Raw genomic sequence first — 15,396 nt, forward strand, 5'->3', positions numbered from 1 at the left:
TGACAGAAACAAAATAGTGATCCCTGACATGTAATCAGTTGGGCATCTGCAGGCTTGCACATGTGCGCTGGTTCATCTATTGTGTTCCAGCTGTGGCTCAGTAGATTGCACACTTGTCACTGAGTCAGAAGATTGTGGGTTCAGGTCCCAACTCCAGGGAATTGAGCACAAACATCTAGGCTGACACTCCAGTGCAGTGCTGAGGGAGTGCTCCACTGTCAGATGAGATGTTAAACGGAGGCCCTGTTTGCTCTCTCTCAATGTGGATGTAAAATATCCCATGGCACTATTTGAAGAAGAGCAGGGGAGTTATCCCTGGTGTCCTGGCCAATATTTATCCCTCAATAACATAAATATCTGGTCATTATCAAATTGCTGTTTGTGGGAGCTTGTTGTGTGCAAATTGGCTGCCGCGCTTCCCACATTACAACAGTGACTACACTCCAAAAGAACTTCATTGGCTGTAAAGCGCTTTGAGATGTCCGGTGGTCATGAAAGGCGCGATATAAATGTAAGTTTTTTATTTTTCTGCCACTGTCTAATCTACCCTACAAAATAAGAAAGGTGGATTCAGCAGCATAAGGAAACTGGAATACTAGAGAAACGCTTTGTTTTCAAGAGGGCATGAGTACCAAGTTAATGACTGTAGTGACATTGACCGAGAACTTGCGGCCAGCGGTGAAGTGAAGGCGTTTGCCGCTGACCCCGAAGTAAGCTTCGCGGAAAGATTTCCCGATCTCTGTCGACACGTAATTTAAATCAAAAGAGTTTCTTGGGGATCCCCTATTGCGAGCTGCTGTGATGTCAATGGGCTGTCTAAGCAGCCAATCACAGCACAGAATTCTCACAGACAGCAAACCAGGAAGTGGGTAAGTTCTTAAAATTCTCACTTTTTAAAAAATATTAGAGAGAGCAGAACAAAGATTGGAGCTCTCACATGGGGAAATGGCAAACTGAAACACAGATGGACAAACTTTAAAATTAGTCATTATTTTTAAAAGTTTCTTAAAATTTTGATTTTTTAATTGAAATGGCTAAACTTGACACTGCACAGAATTAAAACGAGTTTTTCTGGCCCATAACCTTTGTTTAGCAGTCAATACGCTGTTAATGCACCAGTTACACATAATCCAAAGGGGTCTAACTTTTAGCGGGGAATTTAACAGCGTAATTACTGCGGAAGAGCCGAAGTTTTCATCAATTTCAATGATTTTGAGAAATGTCACTGATTGTCGGCTGTTGGGGGGAGGGGGGTGGAGCATGGGGGAGGTGGAGCATGGGGGAGGTGGAGCACAGCTCAGCTTGTGGAGGAGCAGTGAATGACCGTCCGCAACTTCAGGATTTCCGCATTAGGCTGCGCATGCGCTAAATTCTGAAGATGCGGTCAGTTTCAAATGACGTCGATCATTGGCAGTTTGTCATCATCCGGACCGCAAATTCCGGGTCATCATCAGCTTAAAAGCGAATTTGGAATTTATTGACAGGAACTGAAAAATGCAAGGTGAGTACAGCTGCAGTTTCCTGAATCCGTAACCCACGGAACTGAGGCCGTTCCGGATTTTGCTGGATTTTGGAATGTCTTTATGACGCATGAATCCGGAACACCCGAGCCCAGGTTCAGGTATTTCCGGATTTCGGAATGTCGGGGGGGTGCTCGTCGATGAGCTGTTCGGGTCGGTGGGTGGGGCCTCGCCTCCGTGGAGTTGTTCAATCGGGGCCTCGCCGCGGAGATGTTCGCGCGGGAGCCCCGATGCCGAGATGTTAGCGTGGGGCCGCGCCGGCGAGATGTTCGGGCGTTGCCCCGCCACTGTGGAGATGTTCAGGCGGGGCCCAGCCATCGTGCAGATGTTCGGGCAGGGCCCCACCGCCGAGGACCTGATCGGGCGGGGCCCGCCGGCGAGGAAGTGTTCGGGTAGGGCCCTGCCGCCGTGGAGGAGTTCCTTGTCTGGCCCGTGGTAGGTGGGGTTGGGCAGCCGAGGTAAAGGGGAGGGAGGGGGGCTGTGAGGAAGTTGGGCCGGGGCAAGGTCGGGCCCCACAAAGTCAGGGCAGGCGAAGTCGTGGCAGTCGGGTTGGGGCGAAATCGGTTCGCTGAGGCGGGGGGAGTCCGGATATCGGATCATTTTCCGGACGACCCCGCCACGGATCGGCCCTGTGTCCGGATTCTGAAACATTCTGGATTTTGGAACTCCGGATTTTGGAAGTCAAACCTGTAATAATGATCAGACAAACTGAAATCTAATGTTTTCATTGATATTTTTCTTACCTATCATTTTTCACACAAAGGAAGCTGGGATTCTCTTCCCCAAAAAGTTGTGAATGCTGAGACAGTTGGAGAATTCAATAATGAGATCAATAGATTTTTGTTAGGTAAGGATCTCTAGGGATACGGATCAAAGGCGGGTCAATTGAGTTGAGGTTCAGATCAACCATAGAAACATAGAAACATAGAAAATAGGTGCAGGAGTAGGCCATTCGGCCCTTCGAGCCTGCACCGCCATTCAATGAGTTCATGGCTGAACATGCAACTTCAGTATCCCATTCCTGCTTTCTCGCCATACCCTTGATCCCCCTAGTAGTAAGGACTTCATCTAACTCCTTTTTGAATATATTTAGTGAATTGGCCTCAACTACTTGCTGTGGTAGAGAGTTCCACAGGTTCACCACTCTCTGGGTGAAGAGGTTTCTCCTCATCTCGGTCCTAAATAGCTTACCCCTTATCCTTAGACTGTGATCCCTGGTTCTTGACTTCCCCAACATTGGGAACATTCTTCCTGCATCTAACCTGTCTAAACCCATCAGAATTTTAAACGTTTCTATGAGATCCCCCTCATTCTTCTGAACTCCAGTGAATACAAGCCCAGTTGATCCAGTCTTTTTGATATGTCAGTCCCGCCATCCCGGGAAGCAGTCTGGTGAACCTTTGCTGCACTCCCTCAATAGCAAGGATGTCCTTCCTCAAGTTAGGAGACCAAAACTGTACACAATACTCCAGGTGTGGCCTCACCAAGGCCCTGTACAACTGTAGTAACACCTCCCTGCCTCTGTACTCAAATCCCTTCGCTATGAAGGCCAACATGCCATTTGCTTTCTTAACCGCCTGCTGTACCTGCATGCCAACCTTCAACGACTGATGTACCATGACACCCAGGTCTCGTTGCACCTCCCCTTTTCCTTATCTGTCACCATTCAGATAATAGTCTGTCTCTCTGTTTTTACCACCATGATCTAATTGAATGGCAGAGCAGGCTCGAGGAGCTGACTGGCGCACTTCCATTCCTTTGATATGAAATGTAGTGCATGAGCAACATAATCTACCAGCTATTACGCGCTGCTGTTTTTAGTCTTCTTGAAAGAAAGACTTGCATTTCTATTGCGCTTTTCACAATCACCAGATGGCTCAAAGCACTTTACAGTGAATGAAGTATTTTTTGAAGTGTAGTCGCTGTTGAAATGTAGGAAATGCGCCAGCCAATGTGCATACAGCAAGCTCCCACAAACAGCAGTGTGATAATGCAGAGGAGATTTACGAGAATGTTGCCTGGACTGGAGAATTTTGGCTATGAGTGGCTGGGTCTGTTTTCTTTTGATCAGATGAGACTGAGGGGAGACCTGATTGAGGTGTATAAAATTATGAGGGGCCTGGATAGAGTTGATAGGAAGGACCTGTTTCCCTTGGGAGAGGGGTCAACAACCATGGGGCATAGATTTAAATTAATTGGGGGGGACTTTAGAGGAGATATGAGGGGAAATTTCTTCACCCAGCGGGTCGTGGGGGCTTGGAACTCTCTGCCTGAAAGGGTGGTAGAGGTAGAAACCCTCACCACATTTAAAAGATAGTTGGATGTGCATATATAGTGCCTTAACCTACAGGGCTATGGACCAAGAGCTGGAAAGTGGGATTAGACTGGATAGCTCTTGGTCGGCCAGCGCGGACATGATGGGCCAAAGTGGCCTCCTTCCGTGCTGTAAATTTCTATAATGACCAAATAATCTATTCTAGTGATGTTAATCGAAGGATAAATATTGGTCAGGACACCGAGATTACTCCCCTGCTCTTCTTCAAAATAGTGCCATGGGACCTTTGACATCTGAGAGAGCAGACAGGTCCTCGGTTTTAACGTCTCATCTGAAAGATGGCACCTCCGACAGTGCAGCATTCCCTCGGTACTGCACTGGGAGTATCAGCCTAGATTTTCTGCTCAAGTCTTTGGAGTGGGACTTGAATCCATAACCTTCTTACTCAGGGGCGTGTGTGCTACCCACTGAGCCATGGCTAACACTTGCTTGTGCAAAGTGTACGTTACAGTTTTCAAAAAGCTGGCACTGGTACAGGAGACATGTTTACTGCTGCTGCCCACGTCAAATACTTGAAAAGCTGAATTCTGCCTGCTTCATTACCAACTCAGCTTGCTTTTCTGCTCTCAAATATTGGCTCCTCTGCTGCAGTGTTTATGCACCTTTACAGAATCTTCACAAATGCCAGAGATAGGAATACACTCTCATCTTATAAATATAATTTCTGTATAGTGACATCATCCATTGTGTCATTGATATGGTATCATACAGAATTGTGTTAGTTGAAAGAAACCATCTAAAGATGACGAAACTAGCACACTTTGGAGTTTGAGGGAGCTTTTGCATTCCCAAGAGGCTATGTACTAAAGTAAACTGTGTAATGCATCAATATTTAATAGTTCAATGAATAATATGGCTTCACAGTTGTCAAAGAGCTCTGAATTGATTTTTTACTTAAAGCATAAAGTTTATTGAGTTTAGTTCATGTGTGCTCTTTTTAATTAGAGGGAAATGAATATGGTGTGTACATATTGTACAGATCAAATTTAAAGTTCAAGCGTGTTCAGGTTCCTGAATGGTCGGGTCAAAGCCTTGCAGCTTCAATGCTTTCTGCATTGGCATCTGGGACACAATCTCTTCTGGCCATTTAGCAACTCCAATTACCAGGAACTTCACGGCAATGTAATCTGAATTGGCAAAGAGGCGTTTCCTGGCCCAGGAGGTGAGAACCACATTTGGGCTGTTAGTTAGGGAGAGAGGTTACAGTACCAGGTGAGAAAAGAAGCTGATGCTTGTTGGCATCAAGTCTCATAGCTAATACATAGTTTCCGTGTGTTGATAAACCACTGAAGTTGGAGGCCAAGGCATTTAATCTGCAGCGCATCAAAATCCTTTTCTGCCAAGAACACCTTAAACAAAGAACTTGCATTTCACAACCTCAGGGAATCCTAAAGCGCTTTACAGCCAATGAAGCAATTTTTAAGGGTAGTCACTGTTGTAATGTCAGAAATGTAGCAGCCAATTTGCACACAGCAAGCTCCCAAATGAGGTCATAACTTTAGTGATGTTGGTTGAAGGATGAATATTGGCCAAGACACCAGAGAGAACACCACTGCTCTTCCTCAGTGTCATGGGATCTTGTACACCCACCTGAGAAGACAGACTTGATTTAATGTTCTGTCCCAAAGACGGCATGAGACAGTGCAGCACTCGTCAGTACTATGCTGGAGTATCAGCCTTGATTTTTGTGCTCAAGTCTCTGGAGTTGGACTTGAACCCACAACCTTCTGACTCAGAGGCAAAAGTGCTATCCACTGAGCCACAACTGATACCTCATGTTAAGCCCTTATACGACATTTCCTATACTACAACAGTGACGACAATCTAAAAGTACTTCATTGACTGTAAAGCGCTTTGAGACATCCAGTGGTCGTGAAAGGTGCTATATAAATCCAAGTCTTTTTATGCTGAATGCTATTTGAAATCTAAATTATTGCATTAAATAGATCATTGGTGTTGTAAAAAAAATTGCGCATTAACACTTATTTAAAAAAATTACTGGATAGTGTTTAATTTCAAAGTTTTCAACATTTTCTTCACAATTTGTTTCAGCTCTTTTTCCAAATGACTAATTGGATCCAAATTTATATATGAAAGATAAAAAATAATGAACAAATTGGAATATGTGCATTTGGTGATGGGGAGGCAGCTTTGTTTTTAAATCCCTTCAACGCCTCGACCTTCCCTATCTTTGTAATCTCAACCAGCCCCACAACCACCTGAGATATCTGCGCTCCTCTATTTCTGGCCTTTTGAGCATCCCCTATTTAAATCGCTCCACCATTGGCGGCCATGCCTTCAGCTGCCTAAACCCAAGCTCTGGAGCTCCCTTCTTAAACCTCTCTGCCTCTCTACTTCTCTTTCCCCCTTTAAGACAAAAAGGGCCACATTACATCATAATTCTAAAAGGACAAAGGGTGTTAAAAAAACAAACCTGAAGGCTTTGTGCCTTAATGCAAGGAGTATCCGTAATAAGGTGGATGAATTAACTGTGCAAATAGATGTTAACAGATATGATGTGATTGGGATTACAGAGACGTGGCTCCAGGATGATCAGGGCTGGGAACTCAACATCCAGGGGTATTCAACATTCAGGAAGGATAGAATAAAAGGAAAAGGAGGTGGGGTAGCATTGCTGGTTAAAGAGGAGATTAATGCAATAGTTAGGAAGGACATTAGCTTGGATGATGTGGAATCTATATGGGTAGAGCTGCAGAACACCAAAGGGCATAAACATTAGTGGGAGTTGTGTACAGACCTCCAAGCAGTAGTAGTGATGTTGGGGAGGGCATCAAACAGAAAATTAGGGGTGCATGCAATAAAGGTGCAGCAGTTATCATGGGTGACTTTAATGTGCATATAGATTGGGCTAACCAAACTGGAAGCAATACGGTGGAGGAGGATTTCCTGGAGTGCAAAAGGGATGGTTTTCTAGACCAATATGTCGAGGAACCAACTAGGGGGGAGGCCATCTTAGACCGGGTGTTGTGTAATGAGAGGATTAATTAGCAATCTCATTGTGCGAGGCCCCTTGGGGAAGAGTGACCATAATATGGTGGAATTCTGCATTAGGATGGAGAATGAAACAGTTAATTCAGAGACCATGGTCCAGAACTTAAAGAAGGGTGACTTTGAAGGTATGAGGCGTGAATTGTCTAGGATAGATTGGCGAATGATACTTAAGGGGTTGACAGTGGATGGGCAATGGCAGATATTTAGAGACCGCATGGATGAACTACAACAATTGTACATTCCTGTCTGGCGTAAAAATAAAAAAGGGAAGGTGGCTCAACTGTGGCTATCAAGGGAAATCAGGGATAGTATTAAAGTCAAGGAAGTGGCATAAATTTGGCCAGAAATAGCAACGAACCCGGGATCCGGGAGAAATTTAGAACTCAGCAGAGGAGGACAAAGGGTTTGATTAGGGCAGGGAAAATAGGGTACGAGAGGAAGCTTGCAGGGAACATTAAAATGGTCTGCAAAAGTTTCTATAGATATGTAAAGAGAAAAAGGTTAGTAAAGACAAACGTAGGTCCTCTGCAGTCAGAATCAGGGGAAGTCATAACGGGCAAAAAAAAAATGGCAGACCAATTGAACAAGTACTTTGGTTCGGTATTCACCAAGGAGGACATAAACAACCTTCCGGATATAAAAGGGGTCTAGTAAGAAGGAGGAACTGAGGGAAATCCTTATTAGTCGGGAAATTGTGTTGGGGAAATTGATGGGATTCAAGGCCGATAAATCCCCAAGGCCTAATGGTCTGCATCCCAGAGTACTTAAGGAGGTGGCCTTGGAAATAGCGGAGGCATTGACAGTCATTTTGCAACATTCCATAGACTCTGGATCAGTTCCTATGGAATGGAGGGTAGCCAATGTAACCCCACTTTTTAAAAAGGAGGGAGAGAGAAAACAGGGAATTATAGACCGGTCAGCCTGACATCGCTAGTGGGTAAAATGATGGAATCAATGATTAAGGATGTCATAGCAACACATTTGGAAAGAAGTGACATGATAGGTCCAAGTCAGCATGGATTTGTGAAAGGAAAATCATGCTTGACAAATCTTCTGGAATTTTTTGAGGATGTTTCCAGTAGAGTGGATAAGGGAGAACCAGTTGATGTGGTGTATTTGGACTTTCAGAAGGCTTTCGACAAGGTCCCACACAAGAGATTAATGTGCAATGTTAAAGCACATGGAATTGGGGATAGTGTGCTGACGTGGATTGAGAACTGGTTGGCAGACAGGAAGCAAAGAGTAGGAGTAAATGGGTACTTTTCAGAATGGCAGGCAGTGACTAGTGGGGTACCGCAAGGTTCTGTGCTGGGGCCCCAGCTGTTTACATTGTGCATTAATGATTTAGACGAGGGGATTAAATGTAGTATCTCCAAATTTGTGGATGACACTAAGTTGGGTGGCAGTGTGAGTTGCGAGGAGGATGCTATGAGGCTGCAGAGTGACTTGGATAGGTTAGGTGAGTGGGCAAATGCATGGCAGATGAAGTATAATGTGGATAAATGTGAGGTTATCCACTTTGGTGGTAAAAACAGAGAGACAGACTATTATCTGAATGGTGACAGATTAGGAAAAGGGGAGGTGCAACGAGACGTGGGTGTCATGGTACATCAGTCATTGAAGGTTGGCATGCAGGTACAGCAGGCAGTTAAGAAAGCAAATGGCATGTTGGCCTTCAAAGCGAGGAGATTTGAGTACAGGGGCAGGGAGGTGTTACTATAGTTGTACAGGACCTTGGTTGAACATAAGAATTAGGAACAGGAGTAGGCCATCTAGCCCTTCGCGCCTGCTCTGCCACTCAACAAAATCATGGCTGATCTGGCCGTGGACTCAGCTCCACTTATCCGCCCGCTCCACATAACCCTTGAGGCCACACCTGGAGTATTGTGTACAGTTTTGGTCTCCTAACTTGAGGAAGGACATTCTTGCTATTGAGCGAGTGCAGCGAAGGTTCACCAGACTGATTCCCGGGATGGCGGGACTGACATATCAAGAAAGACTGGATCAACTGGGCTTGTATTCACTGGAGTTCAGAAGAATGAGAGGGGATCTCATTCTGACGGGTATAGACAGGTTAGATGCAGGAAGAATGTTCCCAATGTTGGGGAAGTCCAGAACCAGGGGTCACAGTCTAAGGATAAGGGGTAAGCCATTTAGGATCGAGATGAGGAGAAACTTCTTCACCCAGAGAGTGGTGAACCTGTGGAATTCTCTACCACAGAAAGTTGTTGAGGCCAATTCACTAAATATATTCAAAAAGGAGTTAGATGTAGTCCTTACGACTAGGGGAATCAAGGGGTATGGCGAGAAAGCAGGAATGGGGTACTGAAGTTGCATGTTCAGCCATGAACTCATTGAATGGCGGTGCAGGCTAGAAGGGCCGGATGGCCTACTCCTGCACCTATTTTCTATGTTTCTATGTTTCTATGGTTCTAAGACGTTTCTTAAAACCTAACTTTGATCCAAGCTTTTGGTCATCTGCCCTAATATTTCCTTATATGGCTTGGTGTCAAATGTTGTATGATAAAGTTCCTGTTAAGCACCTCGGGACGTTTTACTGCATTAAAGGCGCTATATAAATACACATTGTTGTACTGAAGTTTATGATTTCAAGGGGCCGAAATTGTACCCGCACGAAACGGTTTCTACTGTTTTTATTGCTGCCATGGTTGAGGTGGCCTCTTGAGCGATATTCCGCTTTTTGGCTTTTTGTTTCAGGCGGACCGGAAATCGTTCATAATAGGGGCGGAAGTGTAGCGGTGCGTATACCAGAGGGATGGAAATGGGGGCGGGTGTAGTGCCCGCCGCTGTCAGCCATCAGCGTAGCACTGATGACTCATCATGGCGCTGCGTCACCACGGCTCTCCACTTCACTAAAAGGGGAGAGCCTGCGCGATATGTAAAGTTCGGTCCACTGGACAACTAGGGAGGGTTTCGGCTGGGCTCGCGGCCTGGCGCCCAAGAGGGTGGCGGCCCGGCCGAGCCCGGGGGCATGATTGTCAGGCCGACATAGCAGTGGGCCACCAAAAAAAATCATGGCGACAACGGCAGTGCGTCCTCCCATTTAATGGGAGCCGCACTGCCATTGCAGAAGGCCACAGCCTCACTGCACCATCGTAAAAAAACAGCTTTTGGCATCGCTCGGTGGGAAGAAGATTTGCACGGCGGAACTTCGTGTTGAGGGCGAACATCGGCAGTGCGCACTGTGATGACACACTTTAGGACGGATCGGCAGCATTGGAGTGGTGGGGGCGGGGGAGGAACGGGAGGAATGGCTGCATTATCAAAATTCCGCTCCTGCGTAGTGCAGGAGCGGAATTTTGATAATGCAGCCATTGCACGAAAAGTCGGCGGCCATTGCACTCCGTAGGGACAATTTGCCGAGTGGTGCAAATGCCGGCACTCGTGGGTGCAAACCCTTTAGTGCCCAGTTCCAACCCTCGCAATGGGCAGTATCCCACCCCATTTCTAGCCCAAGGTCTTTACAGAATAAACATAGACATTTGAGAAAAAAAAAACAAAGTTGTGCATTGATCTGCCTGTAGGAATAAAATTGGTAGTTTTCTAGTTATTACTACATACATCAGAAATGATGTCAGGAATACCCCACCTCCCAAAAAATAATCACAATAGCCTTATCTGTTGGCTTCCTGAAATAAGCTGACATAGCCTGTATTGCAAAAGACTTGATAATGTTTTTATTATGTAAGCAACACCTTGTAACCAGCATTCTACAGCCACCAGAGGGCGCATCTGTTAGAGTCCCAAGGGATCCCAGCATCCTTTGGGAGCACTGCATATAAGCAGGCCTCTGAAGCTGTGCCAGCACTCTGGAGTCAGAATAAAGAGACTAAGGTCACACTTACTCAAGTCTACAGTACTCAGTCACATTGCTTTATTTGAGACACAACAGCTGGCGATGATAAATTGATAATGAACCATCACGTGAAAATGGAGAGAACTGTTGGTATCCTGGAGAAATTCTCAGAAGGGGACGGTTGGGAAGCCTTCGTGGAGCGACGCGACCAATACTTCGTGATCAACAAGCTGGAAGGGAATGAGAACGCTGCCAAACGAAGAGTGATCTTCCTCATCGTCTGCGGGGCAACAACCTATGGCCTCATGAAGAAGCTTCTTGCTCTGGTGAAACCAACAACAAAATCGTATGAAGACCTGTGTACGCTGGTCCAGGAGCTAAATCGAAGGAGAGCGTTCTGATGGCAAGGTATCGATTTTATACGTGTCAACGGTCTGAAGGCCAGGAAGTGGCGAGCTACATCGCTGAAGTAAGGCGCCTTGCAGGACATTGCGAATTCGGTGGATTCCTGGAGCAAATGCTCAGAGACATTTTTGTGCTTGGCATTGCCATGAGGTTATCCTTCGCAAACTATTGACTGTTGAAACACCGAACCTGAGCAAAGCCATAACGATAGCCCAGGCATTTATGTCCACCAGCGATAACACCAAACAAATTTTGCAGCATGAAGATGCAGTACTGCAGTAAAAGTCTCGTATGATGGAGCGGTGCATGAACTACCACTATGGATTGTACCAGGAGATGGCCCCACACTGTTTCGGCAGAAGCTGGCTGGAAAAAATCCGCTGGAACTGGGATGACATCCGAGCGCTTTCGTCCGTCGACGATGCCTCATGTGCCCAGGTTTTGAGCAAGTTCCCTTCATTGTTTGAGCCAGGCAGCGGAAATTTCTCTGGGGCGAAGGTGCAGATTCACTTGGTTCCCGGTACACGACCCATCCACCACAAGGCACGTGCTGTGCCATACATGATGCGATAGAAAGTGGAGATTGAGCTGGACAGGCTGCAACGAGAGGGCATCATCGTGCTGGTTGAGTTCAAAGAGTGAGCGAGTCCGATTGTTCCGGTTTTCAAGGGCGATGGCACGGTCAGAATTTGTGGAGACTATAAAGTAACGATTAACCATTTTTCGCTGCAGGACCAGTACCCGCTACCCGAGGCAGACGACCTATTTGCGATGCTGGCAGGAGGGAAATAATTCACCAAGTTGGACCTGACCTCGGCCTACATGACGCAGGAGCTGGCGGAATCTTCGAAAGGCCTCACCTGCATCAACACGCACAAAGGTCTGTTCATCTACAATCGATGCCCGTTTGTGTTTCGATCAGCCGCGGCTATTTTTCAAAGGAACATGGATAGTCTGCTAAAGTCGGTTCCGTGCACTATGGTTTTCCAGGATGACATATTGATCACAGGTTGGGACACCATCGAACACTTGTAGAACCTGGAAGAGGTTCTAAGTCGGCTGGATCATGTGGGACTCAGGTTGAATTGCTCGAAGTGTGTTTTCCTGGCGCCAGAGGTCGAGTTCTTAGGGAGAAGAATCGTGGCAGACGGCATCAGACTCACCGAAGCCAAGATGGAGGCCATCAAGAACGCACCAAGACCACAGAACGTGACGGAGCTGCGGCGTTTCCTGGGACTCCTCAAATATTTTGGTAATTTCCTACCCGGTTCAGCACTTTGCTACATGTTTCTATGCAAGGGAGATGATTGGGTATGGGGGAAATCACAAGAGACTGCTTTTGAGAAAGCCAGAAATCTGTTTTATTCCAACAAACTGCTTGTTCTATATAAACCTTGTAAACGTTTAGTGCTAGCTTGTGATGTGTCTTCGTACGGGGTCAGGTGTGTGTTACAACAAGCAAACGAATCAGGAACATTGCAACCGGTCACTTATGCATCCAGGTGTTTGTCCAAAGCCGAAAGGGCTTACAGCATGATTGAAAAAGAAGCTCTGGCATGCGTTTACGGGGAGAAAAACATGCACCAGTATCTGTATGGGCTTAAATTCGAGTTAGAAACTGACCATAAGCCGTTCCTATCGCCATTCTCAGAGAGCAAAGGTATTAATACCAATGCCTCTACTGGCATCCAAAGATGGGCACTCACACTGTCTGCATATAACTATGTAATTCGCCACAGACCAGGCACAGAGAACTGCGCTAATGCTCTCAGTCGGCTACCATTGCCCATCACCGGGGTGGAAATGGCACAGCCTGCAGACTTGCTCTTGGTGATGGATGCATTTGAAAATGAAAAGTCACCCATTATGGCCTGCCAGATCAAGACCTAGACCAGCCAGGATACTTTACTATCCCTTGTAAAAAACTGTGTCCTCCACGGGAGCTGGTCCAGCATCCCAGCAGAATCAAGCAGTTCCAGCGGCGCAAAGACGAAATGTCCATACAGGCGGACTGTCTTTTGTGGGGTAATCATTTGGTTTTGCCTAAGAAAGTCAAGGAAACATTCATACGCAACCTACACAGTACCCACCCAGGCATAGTAATGATGAAAGCTATAGCCAGATCCCATGTGTGGTGGCCTGGCATCGACTCAGATTTGGAGTCATGCGTGCGCCAATGCAACACACTCTCAACTGAGCAATGCACCCAGGGAGGCACCGCTAAGTTTGTGGTCATGGCCCTCCAAACCGTGGTCTAGGATTCATGTTGACTTCACTGGCACGTTTCCAGGCAAAATGTTTTTGGTTGTTGTGGATGCTTATTCAAAATGGATTGAGTGCCTAATAATGTCTGTAAGCACGTCCACTGCCACCATCAAAAACCTACGAGCCATGTTTGCCACGCACGGCCTGCCTGATGCACTTGTCAGCGACAATGGGCTGTGCTTCAACAGCACTGAATTCAAGGAATTCATAACCTGCAGTGGGATCAAGCACATCACATCTGCCCCGTTCAAGCCCACATCTTATGACCAGGCAGAACGGGCAGGCCAAACCATCAAGCAAAGCTTGAAACGCATGTCAGAAGGTTCCCTGCAGACCCGCCTGTCCTGAGTCCTGCTCAGCTACCACACAAGACCCCACTCGCTCATCGGGATTCCCCCTGCCGAACTGCTCACGAAAAGGGCACTGAAAACTAGGCTCTCTCTAGTCCACCCTGATCTCCATGATCACGTCGAGGGCGGGCGGCATCAACAAAGCATGTACCATGATCGCACAAATTTAACACGCGATATTGAAGTCAATGCCCCTGTATTTGTACTCAACTACGGACATGGTCCCAAATGGCTTGCTGGCACTGTCGTAGCCAAAGAAGGGAGTAGGGTATTTGAGGTCAAACTTGCAAATGGACTAACTTGCAGAAAGCATTTGGACCAAACCAAACTGCGATTCACAGACAGCCACGAGCAACCTGAAGAGGACACCACCAACTTCGACCCTCCGATACCCACACAAGTGACAACCGACATCACGGTTGACCACAAAGCTGAACTATCCCCAGTGGCCCAACAAAGGCCCAACCAACTCACCTGCACCTGTGTTTGTACCGAGACAATTGACTTGGGAGTGGAAAGCCCCAGATCGTCTCACCCTGTAAATAAGTGTACTATTGATTTTGGGGGGGGCGGTGGAATGATGCTATGTATGCAACACCTTGTAACCAGCATTCTACCGCCACCAGAGGGCGCATCTGTTGGAGTCCCAAGGGATCCCAGCATTGCTTGGGAGCACTGCATTTAAGCAGACCTCCCATGCTGTGCCAGCACTCTGGAGTCAGAATAAAGAGACTAAGGTCACACTTACTCAAATCTACAGTACTCAGTCACATTGCTTTATTTGAGACATAACAGTTTTACTTAAAGCAGAAAATGCTTTGTCCATCAGCATCTGAAAAGAGAAAAGACAAGTTGGCGTTTTGGAGGCAATCCATTTTATTGAAGGGTCGAACTAACTTTTTCTCTTTCCAAATGCCGAATGACTTGCTGAATGTTTGCAGCATGCTCTTAATTTTAGTTCCCATTTCCAGCATTTGCAGATCCTTTTTTTAAATCTCTATTGCTTAATTGTACAAGTTGTGTCAAACTGTTAAGTCAAACAATGCGGCTCTTGTTTGCGTACTTAAAAGAGCGATGTGCGTCCATGTACGCATGACTTGAGCATGCTTCTTTGTGCACCTCCAAAATGATACCCAGCGGGACGGTAAAACTGACGGCCTCAAAATGTTTTAAAAGGAACAGACTGTTGCCGATAGCGGAATTGCTATCAGTATGATTGTATCAACTGAGCCAAATTAATGTGCACAGCTGATTTAAGAAGCACAGGAGTCTGAATTCAACATTGCTGCTCCTGTTTTACAAGTGTAAAGGGTACAACAATGACAGATTTAGTGGCGGCAAAGATTCACGCGCGATATGCATGGGCGCCCAGGCCACTGCTAAATTCGGCAGGGCCTTTATTTCGCCGTTCGTCTGAGAAGAGACTCCTGAATACATCCCCAAATCGGTAAAAAGTAGTCAGATCCTATGTTTTTAGGCCTAAACGCGGCCTAATCAGCGGGCCTTCAAGGGCCAGCTAGAGATGGTGGAAAAAAGCCTGCAGGTAAATTGTTTGAACTTATTTGAATACTGATACGTCCTTACTACACAGTATAAATGCACACGAGGCCCATGCTTGAGAGAAGGTCAGTCTGTGACCTGTCCTTTATTCCTTAGCACTCAAGTGATGAAGGTGGGTGGAGCTTCCCCTTT

This window comes from Pristiophorus japonicus, chromosome 10 (assembly GCF_044704955.1).
Source record: "Pristiophorus japonicus isolate sPriJap1 chromosome 10, sPriJap1.hap1, whole genome shotgun sequence".
Classification (NCBI taxonomy): Eukaryota; Metazoa; Chordata; class Chondrichthyes; family Pristiophoridae; genus Pristiophorus; species Pristiophorus japonicus.